The sequence below is a fragment of the Phyllobates terribilis genome, unplaced genomic scaffold (genome assembly GCF_046119375.1).
Source record: "Phyllobates terribilis strain yellow unplaced genomic scaffold, ASM4611937v1 Scaffold_1__5_contigs__length_1240528914, whole genome shotgun sequence".
Taxonomy (NCBI): domain Eukaryota; kingdom Metazoa; phylum Chordata; class Amphibia; order Anura; family Dendrobatidae; genus Phyllobates; species Phyllobates terribilis.
The window spans coordinates 319,554,101-319,571,643 of NW_027362761.1; the positions used below are offsets into that span (position 1 = coordinate 319,554,101).

The 17,543-nt window shown below is 41.9% G+C and overlaps 1 protein-coding gene across 15 annotated transcripts in view; it reads right to left on the bottom strand.

The window, feature by feature from the left end:
• The window catches only part of ARVCF (ARVCF delta catenin family member), an 892,847-nt gene that overhangs the window by 526,384 nt on the left and 348,920 nt on the right, over positions 1 to 17,543 (bottom strand). For all 15 annotated transcript variants that reach the window (XM_073675591.1, XM_073675659.1, XM_073675564.1 and 12 more), the window contains one exon: positions 9,959 to 9,999. The gene's annotated coding sequence lies outside the window, so the exon portion shown is untranslated. The remainder of the gene's footprint in view (positions 1 to 9,958; positions 10,000 to 17,543) is intronic.

Below are 17,543 nucleotides of genomic sequence, written 5' to 3' on the forward strand. Positions count from 1 at the left end.
GAGGCAAACAGCAGTATCCAGACTCAAGAACGCTTGCAATGAGATACAAACCTTTGCTTTTCATCCTGCACTACTAGGAAGATGATAATATATGTGATAAGGTTAAAAGATGGTTTCTCAAGATGGCGCAGACCCCTGCCCACTGTTATATTAGATTCCTCCCATTTAAACCATTTACAGTAACTTCTGATTTTCTACAATACAACAAGCAATATAATCACTAACAAAGTAAAATAAACAAAACAATAACAGAAATCTAAAATGTGCAAAATCGAATAATACATTTTATGCAAAATCTATTTCTTAATATTTTTTCTTCTGGCTGTATGAATGCTTGCTACGGTTTGGCCAACTAATAAAAAAAAATATATAAAACTAATACTGCATTTAATTCAATTTACTGCTAATAAATCTAAATAAAATGAATACATTGTTCTGAGAGTAAACTGAAGAAAAGTGTGGGAGCTAACTCATGCTTAATCAAAATCTATTTGTTGGAATGTTCCAATAATATCGGTGGCATGCCTGTCCTGCGATTACACTCTACCCAGCGCACCTCCAGTCTATAGACAATACAACTGATAGAATCTTATTCAGAATATGTCCACCTTTGAAAACCTTTTTACTGCTCCTAAAAAAAAAATCTAAAAAACCTCAGAAACTTGCAGTCTTCATCACCCCCAAGGGTTTTGTGTACTTATCTCCTATGCGAATTATGGTGATTCTAAGGCTACATTCCCACGATGAACTTTTGGTGAATTTTGGTGTTACGAATTTTCTGTACCATTTTTGCATCTATTTTATTAGATTATTTGTATTTTTTATTGCGTTTTTTTTACATGCGTTTTATGTCTGTCTGCTATTTCATCCTTCTTCTCTGCTGGATTTCTAAAACTTAACATGGACAAAACAGAATTCATCATCTTTCCGCCATCTCATTCAACCCCCCCAACTGACCTATCTATCAATGTCAATGACTGCCCACTCTCCCCAGTCCCTCAAGCTCGCTGCCTTGGGGTAACCCTGGACTCTGAACTCTCCTTCAAACCACATATCCAAGCCCTTTCCACTTCCTGCCGACTCCAACTCAAAAATATCTCCCGGACCCGCACATTCCTCAACCATGAATCTGCAAAAACACAAGTGCATGCCCTCATCATCTCCCTCCTTGACTATTGCAACCTCCTGCTCTGTGGCCTCCCCTTTAACACTCTCGCACCCCTCCAATCTATCCTAAACTCTGCAGCTCGACTAATCAACCTGTCCCCCCGCTATTCCCCGGCCTCTCCTCTCTGTCAATCTCTTCACTGGCTCCCCATTGCTCAGAGACTCCAGTTCAAAACCCTAACCATGACATACAAAGCCATTCACAACCTGTCTCCTCCATATATCTCTGACCTAGTCTCCCGTTACATACCCGCACGCAACCTCCGATCCTCACAAGATCTCCTTCTCTACTCCCCTCTTATCTCCTCCTCCCACAATCGCATACAAGATTTCTCCCATGCTTCCCCCCTACTCTGGAACTCTCTACCCCAACGTATCAGACTCTCGCCTACCGTGGAAACCTTCAAAAGGAACCTGAAGACCCACCTCTTCCGACAAGCCTACAACCTGCAGCAACCACCGCTCCACCATAATGCTGCACGACCAGCTCTACCCTCACCTACTGTATCCTCACCTATCCCTCGTAGATTATGAGCCCTCGCGGGCAGGGTCCTCGCTCCTCCGGTACCAGTCGCTGTCACATTGTGTTCAAGATTATTGTAATTGTTCTTGTATTATACCCCTTTTTCACATGTAAAGCGCCATGGAATAAATGGCGCTATAATAATAAATAATAATAATAATAATATTGTGTATTTGAACCTGCGTTTTTTTTTAATCTTGTTGGTTTGTAATGTTTTACATAAAGTTGCTTTGTATTTGATACTTCCTGGTATTTGACTTTGACAAAACTTTATTGATATACTTAGGTGCGGATTATATGCGCTTTTAATGCGTTTCCAGGAACAATGGGAAAAATCTGCACATAAAACTCAGCGCAGCCACAAAAGAAATTGACATGTTGCGGATTTGAAATCTGCACCGCAGGTCAGTTTATGCGGAGTAAAAAAGAAGCACAGTGGGCATGAGATTTCTATAAATCCTATCTACTTTGTTGGAACTTTAAGACGTTGCGTTTTTGAAGCAGTGAAAATATGCCGCATAAAAAACGCATGAAAAGCTCATCGTGGCCACGTAGCCTAAAGTGTCAGACAGTTAACTCTGTCGGCCAAACAGCTATCTGCCCCAACTCTCCCATACACAAGTATCGCTCCTGTGCTCTATGAGAGAGACGCTGCCAGACTTCCCTGGCGGTGGCCTATCTCCTAATTGGTAGTCCCATGCAATATTAGACAATCGATTTCGGGCAGGTTCGGCTGATGTTAGCCTAATGCATATGTGGTCTTTACAGAGGATAGAAGAGGAGCAGACGAAACTAAATAACCCATGCCTGAAGGATCCGAACCAATGTGTAATAGTACAATTAATTATTTCTTGGATCTCTACAAAATCTCTCCATTTTAAGCTTTGTGTTCTGTAATCATTGTGTGCTGTTCATGCTCTGAGTATCGAAACAGAGAAGTATTTCAAACAAATCCATTTTAAATAACACTAGCTAGATACCCTCTCCGCATTATGGAAACATTTTTTCTCATTAGGGGCATAGAACAAATACTTAATACGTATGTACTCGATATAATCAATTTTAAGATGTATTACCAAAGGCGAGTAACCTAGTAGGATTTATCATTCTGTAATGCATAATCAACTCAATAAGATCATTATGGAAAACAAGAACTCTTTGTCTCCAGCCTGCTAAGAAGGTCTTCCTTTGAAAAAAAAAAAAAGATGAAACAAGTGAACAAATTTATTTCTACAGGCTTTATAAAGATACAGTGGAAAAGTAAAAAAAATCACATAAGAGAATCCATCATTGTAGGTATCTAAAGAAACAGCAACCAATGATAGAAAAGATTAACACTTTAAAAGGGCAGAGAATAAACATATCACCAAATAATAATCACCTTGGTGCTGATCTGAGAAAGATCCATGATGCCTTAAACAACTATTTTGTAATGGATCCTAACTGATCTCACTGACTTATCAGAGATCCATCATTTTTAAAGGAAATATGCTGCTCTCAGCAAAAGCCTAGTGACCTATTGCAGGGGCAGAGAACCTGATTCCAGTGATATGTCCTACAGAGCAGCTTTTTGTCTTATTGATAAAATCACTGTTTTGCTGCAGATCTAGCAGTTCTCTGAATGTTGAGGTCTGTATATCCCCGCCCACACCACTGATTGGCAGCTTTCTGTGCATAGGCAGAAAGCTGCCAATTAGTGGTGGGGGTAGGGTTACACAGAGCTCTTGAATATATAGACCAGGCAGCAGGTTAACTAGTCCTCAAGTGATAATCTCCTGCTGATAAAACAGTAATTTTATCAAAACTACACTAAGCAGCCCAGTAAGAGACACAACGCTGGAATCAGGGTCTCTGACCCTACATTTTGCTACTCTCAAATTAGATGGCAAAAACATGGTGACAGATTCCCTTTAAGGGCAAAGGGAGTCTGATAAGTAGTAACTATGACTGCAGTGTGAACAGTCTGTCTATGGTTTAAATCATCAGTATCAAAAGTAAAACATGATTTTATGATTGGATTATGTTGAATTCTTTAACATTTGGAGAATGCATGCCCCACTGTAATACATGGTATTACGAAATACAGGACTTAGTTGCAATAAATGAGTAATACATTTGTGTTGCATGGAGCAGATGAAAAAAACTAAATAGGTTGATGTTATACATACAAAATAGAGTGTAGAAGTAGGTATAAGACGTCCTAATAAAGCAGCACTTGCAGGCGGGCAGCAAAACATCATGTGAGTTGCGTTATCTCTGGTCTTTAAAGTGGTTTCCCATAAAGAACATACATGACCTGTGCACAAGATAGATGATAAATATATGACCGTTGTGTTCCTAAAGTCATTTGTGTGAATGAAGCATGTGCTACTCCTGCAGTATTCACGGTCTATATAACTGGTGGTAGCACTCCATTCACACACGGGACTATTGGACCAGTTTTCATGATCATTGCGGGTCTTCATGGTCAGACCCCATGCAATCATACATTTATTATTTATTCTGTGAAAAGATAGAAAAATGTTGTTTATAAGAAAATTAATTTTGCTCAAAGAGTTTTAACAAGTCTGGGGGTCTCACTTGATGCTTTTTCAGTTGTCACCATTTGAAGGGGCATTCACCATCTTCATTACTCAGAAATGAATTGCTCCTCTGCCTCCCGATTTCCTGCTTACCGGGAAGTGGAAGATTGACAGTTCAGACCAGTGGTGGTCGTGCAGCTGATCTGTATTGTGCCCTTCCGAGGCTGCTAGCAGAGGTAACATTTGGCCTCTGCAGCATGGGAGAAGCTGCAGGGGTGCTGAAGTTGACTAGCCTCAGCGATCTGGCCAGCTTTAGATTGGCGCTTACAAGCTGCATGCTCCTTGCCTAGGCCACACTGATAGAGCGTATGGTGGCCAGTAACTGTATGGTGGCCAGTACACTGTGTTCCAAATTATTATGCAAATAATATTTTCTCAGATTTTACCAAATTACCTATATGAATTGCAGTCATTGTAATTTTCCAGTCAAATAACTATTAGAGTACAATTGAAAGGTTTTTGTACAAACTGCCTATGATAACAGTATATTTAAAAAAAAATAAAACACTCAAACTGCACTCAAAATGCATGTTCCAAATTATTATGCACAGCAGGGTTTTCAACCTTTTCATTTTAATAAAGAACAAAAAAATGGTCATTTTTGAAATTATAAGCATTAGCAGGTTATTACAGACTGAAATCAAACAGTTTTCAACTCAAAACTTTATTCTAGGTGATGTTACATTTGCACATAGGACCCCTTGTTCGAAAGGAGCTTCTGAACTGTCTCGTCCATTGAATTTGTCAGGTTTTGGATGGTTTCTGCTTCAATTGTTTTGCATGAGGACAGAATACCCTCCCAGAGCTGTTGCTTAGATGTGAACTGCCTCCCGCCATCATAGACACTCCTTTTGATGATGCTCCAGAGGTTCTCAATGGGGTTGAGGTCAGGGGAGCATGGGTGCCACACCATAAGTTTGTCCCCTTTTATGCCCATAGCAGCCAGAGATGCAGATGTGTTATGTGCAGCATGAGACGGGGCATTATCATGCATGAAATGATCTCGATAGTCCAGATGGATGGAGTGGAGGATGGCTGGTTGATGCACACCCCATGCAAACACGGCTACAGCGCTAACAAGGAGGAGGTGGAGTAATGTTTTGGGCTGGAATCATGGGGAGAGAGATTGTCGGCCCTTTTAGGATCCCTGAAGGGGTAAAGATGAACTCCATAATGTATGTTGAGTTTCTCAAACAGCACTTCCTTCCATGGTTCAAGAAGAAGAACCGTGTATTCCGCAGCAAGATCATTTTCATGCATGATAATGCACCGTCTCATGCTACACATAACACATCTGCATCTCTGGCTGCTATGGGCATAAAAGGGGACAAACTTATGGTGTGGCACCCATGCTCCCCTGACCTCAACCCCATTGAGAACCTCTGGAGCATCATCAAAAGGAGTGTCTATGATGGCGGGAGGCAGTTCACATCTAAGCAACAGCTCTGGGAGGGTATTCTGTCCTCATGCAAAACAATTAAAGCAGAAACTATCCAAAACCTGACAAATTCAATGGACGAGAGAGTTCAGAAGCTCCTTTCGAACAAGCAGTCCTATGTGCAAATGTAACATCACCTAGAATAAAGTTTTGAGTTGAAAACTGTTTGATTTCAGTTTGTAATAACCTGCTAATGCTTATAATTTCAAAAATGACCATTTTTTTGTTCTTTATTAAAATGAAAAGGTTGAAAACTCTGCTGTGCATAATAATTTGGAACATGCATTTTGAGTGCAGTTTGAGTTTTTTATTTTTTTTTAAATATACTGTTATCATAGGCAGTTTGTACAAAAACCTTTCAATTGTACTCTAATAGTTCTTTGACTGGAAAATTACAATGACTGCAATTCATATAGGTAATTTGGGAAAATCTGAGAAAATATTATTTGCATAATAATTTGGAACACAGTGTAGTTATTAAACAGACAGTCATTTAGGATTAAAACAAATGTTAGTTTGGAACCAACCCTTTAAATATTAAAGAACACGAGACAACTTCTTTAAGAGTTCTCACAGATGTACCAATGTGTAACAATGATTCCTTCCTTTCATTATGAAAAGAAATGTACTTTGTTTAAGTGCGCCAAACAATAAAAGTATTCTGTCATTGCTAAAATTTGACTTTTTTTTGTAGTTTGTAAAATGTTTCAATATACAACTTGTTTTTATAGCACTGTTTTTGCAACAATCAAATGTACATACAAATGTCTGCCCATATATACAGTACAATGAAATGGTTAAAACAGCCATATAACGCTGATTTAGAGAGGCTGTCAATTGTTAATGGCTTTGTTATGAAAATATTACATGTAAGCGCACAATCACTGACAGATAGGGCACCCACTACATTTCACCCTGCCAAAACAGAACCTCAGGGGCCCTTCTAGCAATTATATCCACTAATGTGTCTTCATTGGAAGATCTTACAGATGCCTTAATTTAAAGGGCTATTATAATTTTACGTAAAATGTATTAATCAGATAATTAAAATTCAATTTAAAATTGAACACAATACAACGAACACGTTCGAAGAAATTTAATTTATTACTCACTGTAGCCAGACACAGTATTTTCAGATTATAACCTCAATCTAACTCTAAAGACCCCTAATTTCCTTTTTGATTAATTGTTGCTTGGCAATTCTTGTATTGTAAATCATGGTATTTTATAAACTTCATTTGCTTTCTATCTATGCTACTTAGAATACGTTATACCCTCAGAAGGTAAACACTAACAGTGGTATACAAAATGTATACACACACTGTATACATACTATACATATATATGTACACAGTATATATACACATATACATATATACAGTGGCATGTAAAAGGTTGGGCTCCCCTGGTCGAAATTACTGTTATTGTGAACAGTTAAGCAAGTTGAGGATGAAATGATCTCTAAAAAGGGCTAAAATGAAACTTCTGCTAGCTTCACTGTCTGATTTGTTTTTTGTGGTCTGAGGGTGTCTTGTGCCGATATTTTTCGACTTTGTGCATAGAATGGATATATTTGGACAAAACGTAGTAGACTGCACGTCGAAGGCGTTGTCTTGTTGCATGACAATGCATGTCTGCACACCGCCGCCCGTATTGTCACGTTCCAAAAACCTTGGTTTGATGTGTTAAAGCATCCTCCCTTTAGTCGCTTGTTTGGTCCCCTTACAGAAACCCTACGAGGACGGTGAAGACAGCGGTGCATTCAGGGCTCACAGCTCAGCCTAAAATATTTTTTAATTAGGGAATAGGAAAGCTTGTTGATTTTTGTATTTGTCTTTTCAAAATCTTGACTAAAATTAATTTTAGTACACATATTTGTACATATACGTACATTAGAGATAAGCAAATTTAATCTCCAGAATATATATTTTTTTCATTTGGCTCCTCACAAATTCAGCAAAATGGAGGCCAGCTGCAGTCTCTATTTTGATAAACTGTAGTGGGCCGGCAAAAGGTTAAAAAAATAAAATAATACTTACCTCATAGCTCATCTATCCTGCCACCCCTGTAACCCTACATATCATTCTCTGGGCCTCTCCTTTTCATCCTCCTTGTCACACCCATCATCTTCAGCCTGCTACACTATTCTGAGGCCTCTGATGCTAGGCCTTTGACCTCGCTCAGTGCAGTGCCATTGCATCCTGATATCATGATGTTACGATATGTGTCACCCAAGGCCTAGTCAGCGCCTCAAGGTACGCACATCATGATGTCATAATGTGCAGTGAAAAAATGCGAAATAACATCAGAGGCACCAGAAGGCTCGGCATAGCTTGAAGCGGGCTAAACAGGATGCACACCACAAGAGAAGCAGAAAACAAGAGTCTCAGAGGACCAGACAGTGGGCCAGGTGAGCAGTGAGGCAAGTATTTTCATAATATGTACTGTATTCTATATTTATTATGCTCTGGGGTCTGGAGAGACCCTGGAGCATAATAAGGAACATTCAATTTGCATCAAATAACTTCTATGCAAATCAAATTTCCTAGTTAAGTTTGCGTGATTTGCTGAATTTGAATCATTGGTAGATTACATCATATGAATACATATACATTACTGGTCAAGCATGCTTGGGTGCTCGCCGAGTATTTGCAGCGTGCTTGAATATTATGCTTGAGTCATTCCGTGTGCATGATTTGCAACTGTTTGACAGCTTTAATACATGTGAGGAATGCCTAACAAACAAGCATTCCTCACATGTATTAAAGCTGTCAAACAGTCACAAATCATGCACACAGAGTGACTCAAACATAACATTCGAGCACGCCGAAGATACTCGGAAAACACCCGAGAAAACTCGGAAAACACACGCTCGTAATTCTCGAGTAACGAGCATTCTTGCTCATCACTAACCTCAACCCAATTGAGATGGCTTTGGATATCCTGACTGCCTACAATTTTCTAGAGCCGATGCTGAAAAATATGAAGACTACTGTGACTCTATACTGTGGAATGATCAGACCAAGATGCATATTTTTGAACTGATGGCTTAAAACTGTTTGGTTTGGCAACGATGAGAAGTACAAAAAAAAATGCATGGTGCCTACAATGAAACAGGGTGGTGGCAATGTCCTTATGTGGGGCTGCATGAGTGCTGCTGGTGTCGGGGAGCTGCATTTAATTGATGGTTTCATGAATTCACAGATGTACAGCTCTATATTGAAAGAGAAGATGCTACCATCACCCTGTGCACTTTGTAGACGTGCCCTTTCCAACCTAACCCATGTTATGAGTTAAAAAAAAAAGTTCTATGAAACTCAGTCTTGTCAAAGTTTTGGAAATTGATCTTATGTTCAGTGAAATAATAATTAAAATCTTACTTTTCAAAGGAAGTGTATATTTATCTGAAGCATCATATATACACTATATATATATATATATATATATATATATATATATATATGTACATATATATATATACATACATATAAATAAAAAGTATCAATAAGTATCGCTTATATTGAGCCTTGTGGTTACAGCAACGTTTTAATTCCTTCTAGGACCACATGGCTCAATAAAGGCACAATTTTTTCTGTTAGTTTGATTACTTAACTATAGTTTTTTTCACATACACACACTTATTGTCCTGAACAAGAACCAACAAGTTTCAGAATCAATGTGATTTTAGTCACAAGGTTGCATGAGTTAAAACATTAAATAGTATGCTCTTATCTTCACAGTTCAAAGAAAATTTACATTCAAAATACATAGAAGCCGGTGAAGCAAAATATAGCAATCTAAGGGTATGTGCAAATGATGTTTTTTAGATGTCTGCAAACTCAAGTTTTTCGGAGGAAGACACTTAAGAATACCTCAGTGTGTGGGTCCTGAAGCAAAGTCTTTGCATTTTTTTGCGTTCATTGAGAGCTTTCTGCAACGTCCTTGTCCGCCATCGTTTTTTTTTTTTTTAATTAGTGAGCGGCTTCCAAGTGAAAGCCCCCTGAAAAATGGTCAGGTCACACATCTTTGGAAACCTGAAGAGGTTAAAAGAAGCTCTATGAACCTATGCACAGCAAGTAGTTTTTGAATATAAATACATATGTTAATTTTTTTTAACGTTTTTAACTTTTTTTCGGCAGCTTACGGAGCATGTCCACCTGAAAAAGATATTGCATATACCCTACATGGGAGAAATGAGGAATTCATGTGTAGGTTTTACTTGTGAAAAAAAAAGAAATAAACACTTACTTAGGAAAGAGGGAACTGTGAATCGAAAATCCACGAGAAATCTGCAAAATGAAGAAGTTGAGAAATTTAAAATTTCGGCATTCTTGGTTTGCAAAACTCAAAAATATAGCTAATTTCCTCTGTCTTGTGTCTATTCCCATACGTTACTCAAATATACTCACAATATACAATTTAAACTTTTGTATAAACAAGCTAATATGACGTATAGTGTTGCGCGAACGTGCTCGCCAGTATCAGAAGCACCCATATCCCCCTCAGCTAAAGAGAAGGGCTGTGACATCAGGAGAAAAAAAATCTTCTCAGCTGACTAAACACAATTTTTTTTTCTCCAGCCTTAGTCCTCTGAGCTCAGTCAGCTGAGAAGATTTATTTCTTCTCCTGTCACACAATTGTATGGCAGCTCTGGTATGTGTGCTTACAAATATTGCTCCTCTGTCAGTTGAGACACAGGTTTTAGGAGCTATATTTCTTAAGACTGCAGCCAGTCCTGACATGTGACTATGATGGGCTGTCATTTGAATTATGTGAAGGGGGCCATTTTATGACAATTCTAGGGATCCCCCTTGAAGTCTAACTTATGAGTATACCAGGCAAGTCGAAGATGTGCCAAAATTGCAACTAATCACTGCAGTCACTGGTACCATCTACTTCACCACTGAGCCCAGTGATTGGCTACAGTGGTGACTTACAATGTAGTTATGATGTCACTGCTACAGTCTGAAAACAACCACAGGGAGCAGCACCAGAGAGTCAGCGCTGGACCTGGGGATGTAAGTACAGCTGATTTTATTAATTTTACATTGGAAAAGTCAATGGTGTAAAATAATTTGAAGATGGAAAACCCGTTAAAGCCATGTTAGGGGTAATTTACTTTAGATGAAAATATTGGGGCAATTTTGGTGCACTTCATTTCAGGGTGGGGACAGATGACTTTAATTAAAGTATATTAAAAACAGAATTTCGGTAGATTATTACATTACATAGATAGACAGTTTCCGACTAAACTTTTAAACTAGATTCTGTTGATTTTAGTTTAGCAAATCGCCCCATAGTGTAAAGTAAATACATTAGGTGAGAGCACTGTTCATAGGCGTGTCACCTGTATTCTAACTCCTGACTCTGATCCAGCTATCTCTGACCACAATCCAGTTCTATGACTACTATTTCTTGTGTCTAAAATTAAGGAATATTAAAGTGTAATAGGTGAAAAGTTAGATTTTTACTCTGTGACAGTCAATGTTAATTCCACAATAATGTAACCAAATGAAACTGTTCAAAAAGCATGCACTGATGGTTAAAAAAGCAAACCTATAGCCATGACATACAATTAATACTTGCAGGATGGTGGGGTTATTTATTAATCAATTTGCACCAAATTTGTTGTGAATTTATCTGTGCATAATTAGTTGGGAATACAGTACGTATAGCACAGGTAGAGAGCAGTGCATATAGGAACGGCAGATAGCAGTATACTATTAGTACTATAGGTAAGGGCAGGAGGGTACATGTAGTGTATGTACAAGGCAATAAGGTACAAGCAGTACAGGTAGATAGCAGTAGATAACAGTACAGTATATTCAGCACAGATAACGAGCAGGGCAGTACATGTTGCACTGTAGATCTGTGCATGCACATAACCTGGAATATGTTGATTAGCTCTATTTGTCTTAATATAATGCACTATTTTAGGTATTTCACCAGTTGAATGCCTGGAATAATCTTCTAGCCAATCACATGAACTACAGATCAGCACTGCTTCTGGCACTGCAAGATGAATTTGATTTGAATATATGATTACCCAGGAAAAGCCATAATCATGTGAAATATTGTAACCTGAGGCCATTGTAACTAAAGGAACCACTATCCCAGTAAGACGTCAGGAAACTTAAATGAAAAATATCTGAATGTTGTTATTGCAGAAAAAATCCAATAAGGTGGATCTCAAAACTTGTTAATTAATAGTCATTCTACATGTCGAGCAAAATACAATAAACATGAAAAGATTTCCGAGTATATGAGATGCACGGCACGGCATGGTGAGCTGTGCATGTTTATTTTCTCTGAGCTTTTAACCAGGATCAGAACATTGCCAGTGACCAGAGCATCAAACAAAGTATCTTCAGTCATCAATGTACCCAAAGTATAAAGTCTTTGATCTTCTAAAAATAATTGTAGAATAAGACTGTAAAAACAGGTACGAGATTGAAATTAGGAAACATAAAGTGCCTACAGGAGCTAATGCATCCTGCAGAGATGAATCATACATTCTGTCAATGTCCTCAAGTGTGAAGAATCAGTGATGAATTATTGTATTTTTTGAGAGTCTGGTGATTTAGCTCTTTCTACAATCAAGTTCTTCGGGAAATATATTTTTCAAACTAAACAGGGTTTTTAATCAAACACATTCATCTTAACATAATAAGGCTCTGTTCACATCTGTGCTATTCAATTCACTTTGTTCTGCTCCGTCTTAGGAGCCAAATGATGAACTCAAAGGAGGGCCTGATCCATAACATTACGGAATCTAACAGTGAACAAGGGATCCAATTCACCTGTATTGGGGCCAGTCAGCATTTCGCCATGGTGCTCATCATTTTAGCATGAAAAAAAATTAGGGCTAAATGCTCCACAATTTTTTTCCTAGTAGATACAGTATAAGGGAATGTGGGACACAAATCCAACCCAGATGTGAACATTGCTTTAACCATCACTTTAATTTGTCTTTTATGATTCAATAGTATATGTCAAAAGGAGAACTGTTGTAATATATCTTATTAGTGAAATCTGTGGCTTTCTATTCCTGGACAAATCATTCTTTCTCAAAATTATTAAATCACAGGTAAAATCTGTCATCAGTGAAAACAGATTTTCTCATTACTGAATTAGGAGACGGCAGTTGGTGCCCATAAAATGCTATGGAACTTGCAATAGAATGTTTGTGTCTGCCTCTAGATCCTTCTTCCTCTAACCAGAATTTTAAAAGAACCAACTGCCATCATCCTATCTGAGTAATGTGAAAATCAATCTTCACTGAATACGGATTTTACCAATGAATGAAGAGTGAAAGATAAATCCAGGAGGAGAAAGAAGCAGATTACTGTGATAAGATATATTACAGGGGTTCTTATTGTCATGCGTTTTGCCACTGAGTAGAAAAATGCAGAAAATATCTGCAGTATTAACAATCCAAGTAGTAATATTATTATTATTATTATTATTATTAAGAAACATGAGGCTCTACCCAGTGACGTTTAAAATCCTTTGCTCAGAAGAACAATATGAGCCCTTTGCAAGGACAATACATGGGCCCTTTGCAAGGACAATACATGGGCCCTCTGCAAGGACAATATATGGGCCCTCTGCAAGGACAATATATGGGCCCTCTGCAAGGACAATATATGGGCCCTTTGCAGCCCAAGAGCTCATCATAGTGCACAATTCCACTTGCTTTGGAGGGGTTAGTGGCCCTCTTACCCCTTTGGCCACAGGTTGCACCAATGATATGTCTGCCCCTGTACATATAGCTGCCATTCTGTATCCTGAGATTAATGTAAAGAACTTTAAATCTCAGCAGGTAGTGCCGCACATTTGTTCAAGTTATTATTATGACTTTGTTACACCAATTAAATCTGAATACCACCTTTCTCATGCCTATGCAGCTGAACATTGGCATTACAATTGCATGCAATTAATCCGAAATCATAAAGTGACCAGTAGAAGTGCCAAATGTTCCTATGTGATTGAACTCCACTGTATTCACATTCACTGTATCCCATGGAGATAACATTAACACATTTTCACACAATAAGATTTGATCGATAAGATCCTTAGCTACACTTGGCTGTTAACCATAATGCCCAGAAAGGAAGGTCAGTAAATATACATGACCACCATTCCATACAAACGCCTTCTCACCTCAGCAGAAGAAGAAAGGACATGGTGATAGAGAGCCACATACCAGGGAAAGTTGGGGGCCCCAGCTTGCGGACCCGACAAATCTAACATTTATCACATATCTTATGGATAGTTATTAGTGATGAGTGAGCATGCTCGCCACTGCTCGGTACTCGCCCGAGCATCTCAGTACTCGAGACGCTCGGAGCTCGCCGAGTACTTTCAAGATGCTCGGGCGGGAGCTCGGGTCCCCGTCCTGTATGTTTGGCGCTATTTAGAGCACGAATCATGCAGGGATTGTCTGCCACTCACTGTAATGTCACAGCCATGGTGGTTGTGGCATTACAGTGATTGCCCAAATCGATGGGAACAGTGCTCACAGTGAAACATGAAAAGCCGGCAATTCAGCAGCGGCATACACCGGTACCCGACAATTTAGAACAGAAAGAATAGAGCATCACACATAGATTAGATAGATAGAAACATGTCAGTCACATATATAATAAGTACAGTGACAGTGTTGGTTACTGTACTTGTTATTTAGTGTTAAAATAAAGGATTTATTAAAAAAAAAATAAGTGTTTTCATGCACCCGTCTCTTTAAAAAAGCCGGCCAGCAATTCTTCAGCGGCATACATCGGTACCCGACAATTTAGAACAGAAAGAATAAAGCATCCCACTGTAGCGTCGGCGTCCCTGCCTCCTGCTAGGCAGGGACGCCGTTCCCCTCACCTCTCCGCTCCGTGCCCGGCATCTTCCTCCCGCTCTGCTGGCAGCGCGCGCTGCTTCCCAGCCTCTGTGCTTAGGGCGCGCGCGTGCGCGCTCCCCCTCTCTTAAAGGGGCCGCGCGCGCCGTCCTAAGGAGTCCCCGGCCAATGGCCGGAGGACCTCACCATATATAAGGCACCTCCTCCAAAATGGAGGTGCCCGAGCAATGTTGTTGCAAAGCCTTTCAACTCTGCTTCAGCCCTCAGGTCCCGTTACCAGTTACCTGCCAGTCACCTGCCAGAGTCCTGCTTGTTACCTGCCTGATATCTGCTTACCTGCTTGCTATCCTGTGGTCCGACAGTCTGCCTACCAGCACCTGCCAGTCTGTCTATGGATCAGTCCGCCTGCGGACCAGGAAGTACCTGTCAGATACCTGCCTGATACCTGCCTGCCTGTCCAGAGACTCTTACTCGCTCACCTGGGAGCGCTCACCTGCTACCTGCCTGCTAGCCTACCTGGAGGCTCTGCCGTCACTTGCCGTGACCACCTGCCTGTCCAGAGACTCTTGCCCGCTCACCTGGGAGCGCTCACCTGCTACCTGCCTGCTAGCCTACCTGGAGGCTCTGCCGTCACTTGCCGTGACCACCTGCCTGTCCAGAGACTCTTGCCCGCTCACCTGGGAGCGCTCACCTGCTACCTGCCTGCTAGCCTACCTGGAGGCTCTGCCGTCACTTGCCGTGACCACCTGCCTGTCCAGAAACTCTTGCCCGCTCACCTGGGAGCGCTCACCTGCTACCTGCCTGCTAGCCTATCTAGAGACTCTTTCCCTGCTGTCACTTGCCGTGACCACCTGCCCATCTAGAGACTCTTTCCCTGCTTTCACTTGCCGTGACCACCTGCCCATCTAGAGACTCTTACCCTGTTGTCACTTGCCGTGACCTCCTGCCCTTCTACCCAGAGACTGTCCCTGTCACTTGCCGTGACTACCTGCCCGCCTTCCCTGGGAGCCACCCGCTTCCTTACAAGGACTGCCCCTTTGTATAGTTGCTCAGAGGTTCCACCTCCCAGACCCGTTACAGTTTGCTCGGGCCATGGTACCCGGTGGCACCCAAGCTCCCTTGCTCTGGGACCTATGTCATGAACTTTCTCGTCAGAGGTCCCAACAGGAGTCCATCCTGAGCCACCTGCGTAGTGTTAACTCCCGCCTGGACACCCTGACTACCTCTTCGGGACCTGCTTCCAGTCGCACGACTCCTACCCCGGCAGTGTCGCTGCCCATCAATTCCATGGCATCTCTTCCCGGTCCCCGCCTCACCGCCCCGCCTCGTTTTGGCGGAGATCCCGGTCAGGCACGGGGCTTCATTAACCTGTGCACTCTGCACTTCGAACTGTTGGCACACCAGTTTTCCACCGACCGAGCCAAAGTAGCCTTCATCATGTCCCATCTCACGGGGGAGGCACTGGCTTGGCTAAATCCTCTATGGGAGAGAGGAGACCCCCTGGTGTCCAATCTGCCAGCCTTTCTCATGGCTTTTCGGAAGGTCTTCGGCGAACCAGGACGGAGGACCTCATCCGCCTCATCTCTGCTACGCCTCCTCCAAGGAAGTCTCACCGTGGGCCAATATGCCATACGGTTCCGTACCCTTGCTTCGGAGCTTGCCTGGGATAACGACGCCCTGGTGTCCGTCTTCTGGGAGGGTCTGTCCGGCCGTATTAAAGATGAACTCGCCGGTCGGGACATTCCTACCACTCTCGACGACTTAACTACACTTGCCACCCGGATTGACATCCGGTTCCAGGAGCGCACCAAAAGGTCACCCGTGAGAGGAGGTTTCCACGCCTTGTCCCTACCTTCCAGAGACCCGTCACTTCCTCTGTTACTCCCCCGGCGCACTCACCCGAGCCTATGCAGGTCGACCAGACCAAGATGGTCAAGACCTGTCAAGAATTACGCCGTGCCGAGGGGAGCTGCTTCTACTGTGGCAGTAAGGAGCACCGGATCCGTTCCTGTCCGGAGAGGTTGGGAAACGCCTGTGTCTAGGATCGTTCAGAGAGGTCGCGCTAGACAGAAATAAACCCTCTCCATCTCTAATGCTGTCGGTCTCTATCATCTGCGGGGAAAACCGTTATTTTGAACTGGCTCAACTTGACTCTGGAGCTGCCGGAAATCTCATTTCTCAGTCCCTGGTAGAGAAATACCGCATTCCCACCAAACCTCTGGCTGTACCCTTATCTGTCGCCGCCGTGGATGGGGGCTTCTTACCACATCCCATCCAACTCTTCACCGAATCCATAACTCTGCAGGTGGGAATGCTGCACTCTGAGAGCATCTGCTTCCATGTTCTGCCTGGACTCTCTCACGCCCTTTTGCTAGGCCTACCTTGGCTCCAGAAACATGCACCCGTGCTTGATTGGCAGACCGGAGAAGTTCTTCACTGGGGACAGGACTGCCATAAGACTTGTTTAGTTCTCGTTCATCCTGCTCGTCCTTCTCCTACCCCAGCCAATCTACCCGGCCTACCGGCTCCCTATTGGTCTTTTGCGGACGTCTTTAATAAAAGAGAAGTAGAGACATTACCCCCTCATAGACCATACGACTGCCCAATTGACCTGATGCCCGGCGCTACTCCTCCCCGTGGGCGTATTTACCCTTTGTCCGCTGCTGAGACCCGGTCCATGTCTGAACATATTGAGGAGAATCTGGCCCGGGGATTTATCCGGAAATCTACCTCCCCGGCGGGAGCAGGCTTCTTCTTCGTCAAAAAGAAGGACGGCTCACTCCGTCCCTGTATAGACTATAGAGGCCTTAACCAGATCACAGTGAAGAATAAATACCCCCTTCCGCTCATTCCTGAATTATTTGACCGTCTGAGGGGGGCTAGAATCTTCACCAAGCTGGACCTCCGTGGGGAGTATAATCTGGTCCATATCCGTCAGGGGGATGAATGGAAAACGGCATTCAGCACCCGGGACGGCCACTATGA